Source organism: Arachis stenosperma, chromosome 10, assembly GCF_014773155.1.
Source record: "Arachis stenosperma cultivar V10309 chromosome 10, arast.V10309.gnm1.PFL2, whole genome shotgun sequence".
Lineage (NCBI taxonomy): Eukaryota > Viridiplantae > Streptophyta > Magnoliopsida > Fabales > Fabaceae > Arachis > Arachis stenosperma.
Window position 1 is genome coordinate 91,336,717 of NC_080386.1, and position 7,763 is coordinate 91,344,479.

The following is a 7,763-nucleotide window of genomic DNA, read 5'->3' on the forward strand; positions in this document are numbered from 1 at the left end:
TTGAGTCCAACTTGATGATGATGGTCGGAGCCGCCGTGTTCGACTTATTGGACTTGGTGGTGGTGTTGATCCTTCGTCACTGAAGGGTGGTGGTACCTGCAAGGGACTCCAATGCTTAAGTTAGCAAGGGTATTAAGCAGGTTTTTAGTAGAATCAGAGTATATGTTATACCTATGTGCTCCAGTGTATTTATAATGTTTTAGAGTGACCTTTGCTGGAGATAAGATAGTTATCTTATCTTATCTTTGAGTGGAGTTATCTTATCTTTAAGGGAACCACCCTTATCTTTCTAGGCTTGGGCTGCCTTTGGACTTGGGTCGTGTTCCTTTGTTTGGGCCCTTTTTTGGGCTCTCCTGGTGATTTGGCCGAACTCTTTGAGAAGAGGTTGGATAATCCTGACCTGAAGAGGTCGGTCAACTTGTCGTTAATCAGCCCGGGTCATACAGCTCGACCCAGGGCATGAACATTGCCCCTACTCGAGCGTGGCCTTCCTTTTGAGGTTGTGTTCTTTCAGACTTTTGACCCGTTTTTGGAGAAGCCGAACTCAAGCATTCTTTAGGCCCGCTTGTAGAACTCCTTTTAGTGGTTTTGAATGCGGAACATTTCTTTTTATTTATTGCGCACGTTTTGCACTTTCTTGGAAACGTGCGAGGGTTTAAAAACCCATTAACTTCTCCCTTCGCCGTTTCTTTTGCCTCCCACTTTCTCATTTTATTTTGAATTTCACCAAAGCTTCCCTTTTCCATTTCTCTTTCTCTTGCTTGTTGTAACTTCCCCCTTTCTCTTTGCCCCTCTGTTTCATCTGTGACTCTTCGTTTCTCTGGCTCCCAGGTTTTCACGTCTTTGTGCTCTCCTTGCTTTCGAAAGTGATCGTTGGTGTGGGCTCGCCATTTGCTTCCGTCTTCATCGCCTTCTTACTTTACAGGTTGGTCCTTTTTTCTTCTTCTTTCTTTCCGCGCTATTTCATGCTTGAAAAGTTTTGATCTTGCTTGGTTTCGTGTTAGAAAGCTTGAATCATTTCTGAGTTTGTCGTGCATCTGTATTCTCTGAGGGTTTCTTCGATGAATCGTTATTTTGTTAGGGAAGGATCTTGATCTTTTTCTGTTTGTAGCTTAAAGTAGTGAACCTGTTTGATTCTGAAAAAGGTTGCGTCTTTGATGATTTCCACTTTGCATGTTTGATGTCGATAGTTCCTTTTGCTGATAAACTCTTTGATTTGTTGATTTTGATGACTTTTTGATTCGTGACTTTCTTTTTGGAGTGTTGCTTGTTGAAAGAGGGTTCTTTTCTTATTGAGAGATGTCGAGACGTAGACTTGTAGATTTTTCCTGAGTCTTTACTCTGTTACTGCCTCCAAAGGATGCCCCTGGACCTTGGTATGAGTCCTGGGGTCTCCTTTCGTTGTTGTATGCTTTAGTCTGAGTTGTTTCCATATTTGTCCGAGCTGATTTCTTGATTTGCCCGAGTTATTTTGGTTAGTAACACATTTTTCTTTCTCTTACTGTGGGACTAGTTGACCCATGTCTTCTCGCAAAAATATTGTCGAGACATCCTCCAAAGTCCCCGAGGGCATGTTCGACTGGCTGCACTCCTTTGTCTTGATGTGCATTTCGGTGGTTAACTCTGAATACTGTGCGGAGCTTAGAAAACATCACCGGATCTGTAGTAGTAGGGATCAGGAGAAGAACTACGAGTTGGTAACGCCTTACTCCGACGAAAGGGTTTACTTTCCTTCTCTGACCCAGGGGGAATGCCCCTTCTTTTATGCTTATAATTACTTTTTTAGCCAAATGAACATTACCCTTCCTTTTACCTCTTTCGAGACCGATTTGCTGTGGTCATGTAATGTAGCCCCGTCCCAGCTCCATCCGAACTCATGGTGCTTTATTAAGATCTTTCAACTGTTGTGCCAAGAATTTGATGTCAAACCTTCTCAAACTCTCTTTCTTTACCTCTTTGTTTTGACCAAACCTGGGACTTCCAAAGAGAAAGCTTCTTGGATATCTTTCCGGTCTGCCCAAGGAAAGAAAGTGTTTTCTATGTATGACGAGTCCTTTAGGGACTTTAAGAACTACTTTTTTAAGGTCCGAGCTATTGAGGGAGCTCGACCATTTTCTTAAGAGTCGAATAATGAACATGCCTTCCCCTTATGCTGGCAAAAGCATGTTGTGGTGTCTAGATATTCGTGGGAGATGCTTGATGAGGTCGAGCAGGCTTTTGTAAGTGTGTTGGAGGAGATTTGGGGGCAACCCCCATCTCGACACAAAGAAATTCTTAGGGGACCCCTCCCTTCTCCGAGCTGAGCTGGGTAATGGTCGACTTCTTTTTCCTTCGCTTTGTTTACTTGCTTTTGTTTCTTTTCTTCCAGTTTTGTAACTTGGTTTTTGCTGTGTTTTTTCAAAGATGGTTAAGAACAATGATTCCATGAAGGCCTTTAAGAAGGCAAAAAAAGCTACAGCTGCCCAGAACATCTCGGCCAAGGCCACTGGGGAAGGATCCTTTCAGGTCCTGATAAACCATTATTTTATGGTTTATATTGTGTTTGATTGAGTGATTTTATCAAGCTTTTCACCCACTTATTCGTATGATTAGCATGTATTTACAATTCCTTCCCAAATTATTCTATGATTGAAAACTTGCTTCCTAAAGATTTTTTAATTGTATATTTTTATTCTACTTTATATCATTCGATGCCGTGATATGTGTGTTAAGTGTTCCAGGCCTCATAGGGCAGAAATGGCTGAGAGAATGGAGATGAAGTTTGTAAAAATGGAAAAAACACAAGAAACTGAGGAGATGTCCAGCGAGAAGCGACGCGGGCACATGGCTCACGCGACCGCGCAAAATGGAGGAAAACGCAGTGACGCGCTCGTGTACTTGACGTGATCGCGTTGATTGGAAGCTGCACGAGTGACGCGAATGCGTGGACGACGCGCATGCGTGCCACGAAAAATGCTGAGTGACGCGAACGCGTGACTGACGCGTACGCGTGACATGCGCGATCTGTAGAAATTACAGAATACGCTGAAGATGATTTTGGGCCGCGTTTTGACCCAGATTTTGGCCCAGGAACGTAGATTAAAGTCAGGGAACATGCAGAGACTCAATACTTTAGATACATTCATAAGTCACACTTTTCATAATTTAGAAGTAGTTTTTAGAGAGAGAGGTTCTCTCCTCTCTCTTAGGATTAGGATTAGGACTCCTCTTAAAGGACTTAGGAATATTTTTATCTTCTTCATCACAGGTTCAATGTTCTTTTTATTTATTGTCTCTTTTATTTGTTTATGAATATTTCATGTTAGGATTTTCTTAATTAATATAATTTGAGGTATTTCAGACTCATGATTGCTTTCTTCTATGTATTATATAAATAATTTAGATTTTTCCCTTTTGGCTTTGGCTGATTAATTGGTGACTCTTGAGTTGTCAAACTTATCGTGATTGATAATTATTATCTTTGCTGATTAATTTAGATTCATATAACTCTACTCTTTCCTTAAGGAGTTGACTAGGACTTTAGGTGTTAAATTAATTTGTCCACTTAACTGACCTTCATAGTTAGAGGTTGACTTAGTGGTAGCAAAAATATAATTCTCATCACTATTGATAAGGATAACTAGGATAGGACTTCCAGTTTTCATACCTTGCCAAGAGACTTTTTAGTTATTAATTTATTAATTTCCGCAACCCATCTCTCTTGCTCAAAACCCTTTCAAAACCCAAAACACTATTTTCTATAACCAATAATAAATCATACTTCCCTGCAATTCCTTGAGAAGACGACCCAAGGTTTGAATACTTCGGTTTATAAATTTTATTGGGTTTGTTACTTGTGACAACGAAACGTTTGTACGAAAGGATTTTCTGTTGGTTTAGAAGCTGTACTTACAACGCGATTATATTTGTGAATTTCTTTACCGACAGGAAATTCGATCGTCAAAATGGCGCCGTTGCTGGGGAATTGCAAACGTGTGCCTTATTATTGGTTATTGTAAATATTTTTCAAAAAAAAATTTATTTTAAAAATTTTATCTTATCTTATCTTATCTTTCAAAATTCAAATATTTTTTTAAAAAAACCATATCTTTTTCAAAATCTTATCTTATCTTTTTTTCAAAAAATCTCATCTTATCCTTTTTCAAAAAAAAAAATCATATCTTACCTTTTTCAAAAATCATATCTTTTTTTTTTCAAAATATTTTCTTTTTGTTAGTTTTTGTTTTTATTTTCTCCTACTACTATGAACTCTCACCCCTCTGGCTTCAAGTTTGATTCCAATGTTGTTGTTAGGAATGGGAACTATAATGAGAACGGGCATCAAGGTTGGAAGAATCGAAGATGGGAGGAGCCACAAGGATTTGATCAACCCTCATGGCAACAACCACCTCCAATGGACTATCAACAACCATTCTGTGATGCATATCAAGGCAATGGCTTTGGTGAGCACTCTTTTGATTATCAACAACCACCACTTTATGCCTATGAACCCCCTCCTCAATATGACTTTGGACCACATACTCACAAGCCCCTTACTACCAAACAACCTCATATAATCCTAACCCTCAACCACCATACCAACCACCTTATGAGCCATATGAACCATATATAAAACCACCCTAATTCCACCCCAATTACTGCCAAGAACCACCACCTCAATATTCACCATCTCCATATCCATCAATCCAAGAGCACTATGATCCTACTTATGATAGCCGAGCGCAACAAGAATCAAGGGATCGTCTCAAGGAAACAGTGAAAAAATTTCATGCAACCCTTCGCCAACTGGATCAAGCGATAAATTAATTACCTTCCCGATGTTCGGACATTCAAGGAACCCCCATGGCTTCATGTGGAGAATCTACTAAAGAACGTGGCAAGAAGGAGAAGTTAGACACTCTAGTGGACAGTGAGCAGCACGATTTGGTATTGGAACAATTGGAAAAAGCTACGCCTGCCATTGAAGAGGAAGAAGTGGTTGAAGACTTAGGAGATGCGGAACCTCCATGGGAAACTCAAGTCACAGAGCCCCCTTCTAAGGAGTTTGAAACTGATGTTGAGGAAGGTGTACAACCTCCAAGGCATCTCATTATTGAAGACTTTGAAAGGGACGATCAAGAGATGGATTCAATAATTAATGAATTCTTATCTACATTTGAATTCTCTCCCATTGGACTTGACATGGAGATTAAAGAAGAAGAAGCACAACCTCCCATGCCCTTGGTGAACAATGAAGAAGAAATTGAATTGGAAGAAAGCTACCAAGAGGAAGAGGTTGAAATTGAAGAAGCTTGCAAAGAGGTGGAAGATGTCAAAGAAGAGCACAAGGGAGTGGAGCTTGCAAGTTCATTAGAGACACCTCTCCCAAGGCCATTACCGTCCAACACAATATTCAAGTGGGTAAAATTCTTATCCTTGACCTTTACTTTCCCACTTGAATATGGGCTTCTCGAGACGGATGGTCAACTTAGAGCTCTTTGTGGCATTAAGAGCAAGAGGAAGATGGTTAGTGGTTGGAGTTGTCAAGCAAGGTTCATTATGGTTGGAAGCTTTGAGTTTAAATGCAAGGGTTGGTGCAAAGCTCAACTGAATGGGTCTAGGATGTTATTTGGCCGCTTTGGTGAGAATTTAGATCGCGTGCCACCCGGATGGAATCATGATGATCTACACAAAGACGGGTGCAAAAGCAAGGTTTGGGACCCCGGAATTCATTCCAACAATCAACACTCTTGGGGCCTTGTCACTTGCTTTAACTTGCTTGAAGGCTTTCTGCGCCTAGTTTGGGATCCCGGAGGCTACTGGAATTCCAAACATTGGTGGAGATTTTTGGATGAATACAAGCACAAGCCACCATAACAGGGAGCTCACCAAATGTCCAACTTAAGGACTTTAACTAAAAGTGCTAGGTGGGAGACAACCCACCATGGTATGATCGTTCATTTTTCAGTTTAAATCTTATTCTAACTTTTTTTAGTTTTGATTGAACCTAGAATTTTGCATAACATTCATTGCATTCTGCATAATGCATTAAAAAAAATAAAAAAAATTCCGCACGCAACGCGACAGCGTCGCCGACGCGTCCGCGTCACCAGTGCGTTGGGAAGAAAACAAAATTGAACAGAGAGTCACGCGAAAGAGCGGCTGGAGGCGTGCCTTTGGCACAAATTGGTCCACGCGACCGCGTCGCTGACGCGTCTGCGTCATGTTGGAAAAACGCCTCCCACGCGTCCGCGTCACCCACGCGAACGCGTGCCCTAAAATCAACGTAAAAAGGGTGTATGGCCGAAAGTTGAGCTGGAATTGGGCTGGACTCGTGCTAGAAGCACAAGCCCTACCACGCGAACGCGTGCCCCACGTGTCCGTGTCATTTTTCAAATAGGCCATCCACGCGATCGTGTCACCCACGCGACCGCGTCACCCTAAATTTTGGCAATATGCATATAAAACAGAGAGTTGTGCATTTGCGAGGCTGCACTCGCACCAATAGCACATATCAGGTCACGCGATCGCGTGACCCACGCGTTCGTGTCACTTGAAAACACCGCACACCACGCGACCGCGTCACTGACGCGTCCGCGTCACAAGCGGCGCACAGCTTATCCAAATCAGCTAAATATCTTATCTTTTTCTCCCCCATATCTAAATCTTTTCTTTCCTTCTTATTTCTTTCTTCCTCCTTTCTTACTTTCTTTTTCTTTTCCATTGGTGTTAAAATTCTCTTCTTCAACTATTGCATCTTTTCTTTAATTATTCTGGTGCTTCATGACTTGTTTTATTCTAATTGGGTATTATTATTCATAAGTCAATGCTAATTTTTATAATACTGATATTCCTTTTACATTGATATGCACTTACACTATCTTGCATTACACACACTCTCTTCCTCATTGTTGCAACTTTTGCACTATTGATATGCCATTTGCTTCCACTATTTTCTCACTTGCATGTTGTAGCTACCATGTAATTGAGACCTTTATTATTTGGCATTAACACCCATATTTTATTTATATTCTTATCTTTATTTTTGGGTTACTTTCCTTCCTTTTTCTCTTTGGTGGACGAAATTGTGATCACATCAATGTAGTATTCTTTGTTGTTGTATGGAATCATTATTATGGCACTTATGTGTGGACACAACTCCGTTCAACTAACCAGCAAGTGTACTAGGTCGTCCAAGTAATACCTTACGTGAGTAACGGTCGATCCCACAGAGATTGTTGGTATGAAGCAAGCTATGGTCACCTTGTAAATCTCAGTTAGGCAGATTAAATGGTTATGGGTTTCGAAAAGTAATAATAAATAGAAAATAAAAAGGGATAGAAATACTTATGTAAATCAATAGTGGGAATTTCAGATAGGCGTGTGGAGATGCTAGAATCCTTTTGAATCTCTACTTTCTTATTGCTTTCATCCAATCCTTCTTACTCCTTTCCATGGCAAGCTGTATGTAGGGCATCACCATCATCAATGGCTACTTTTTATCCTCTCAGGAAAATGGTCCTATGCGCTGTCACTGCACGACTAATCGTCTGGAGGCATCACCCTTGTTGATAGCTACATCCCATCCTCTCAGTGAAAATGGTCCAAATGCTCTGTCACAACACGGCTAATCAGCTGTTGGTTCTCGATCATGATGGAATAGGATCCATTGATCCTTTTGCGTTTGTCATCACGCCCAGCAATCGCGAGTTTGAAGCTCGTCACAGTCATTCAATACCGGAATCCTACTCGGAATACCACAGACAAGGTTAGACTTTCCGGAT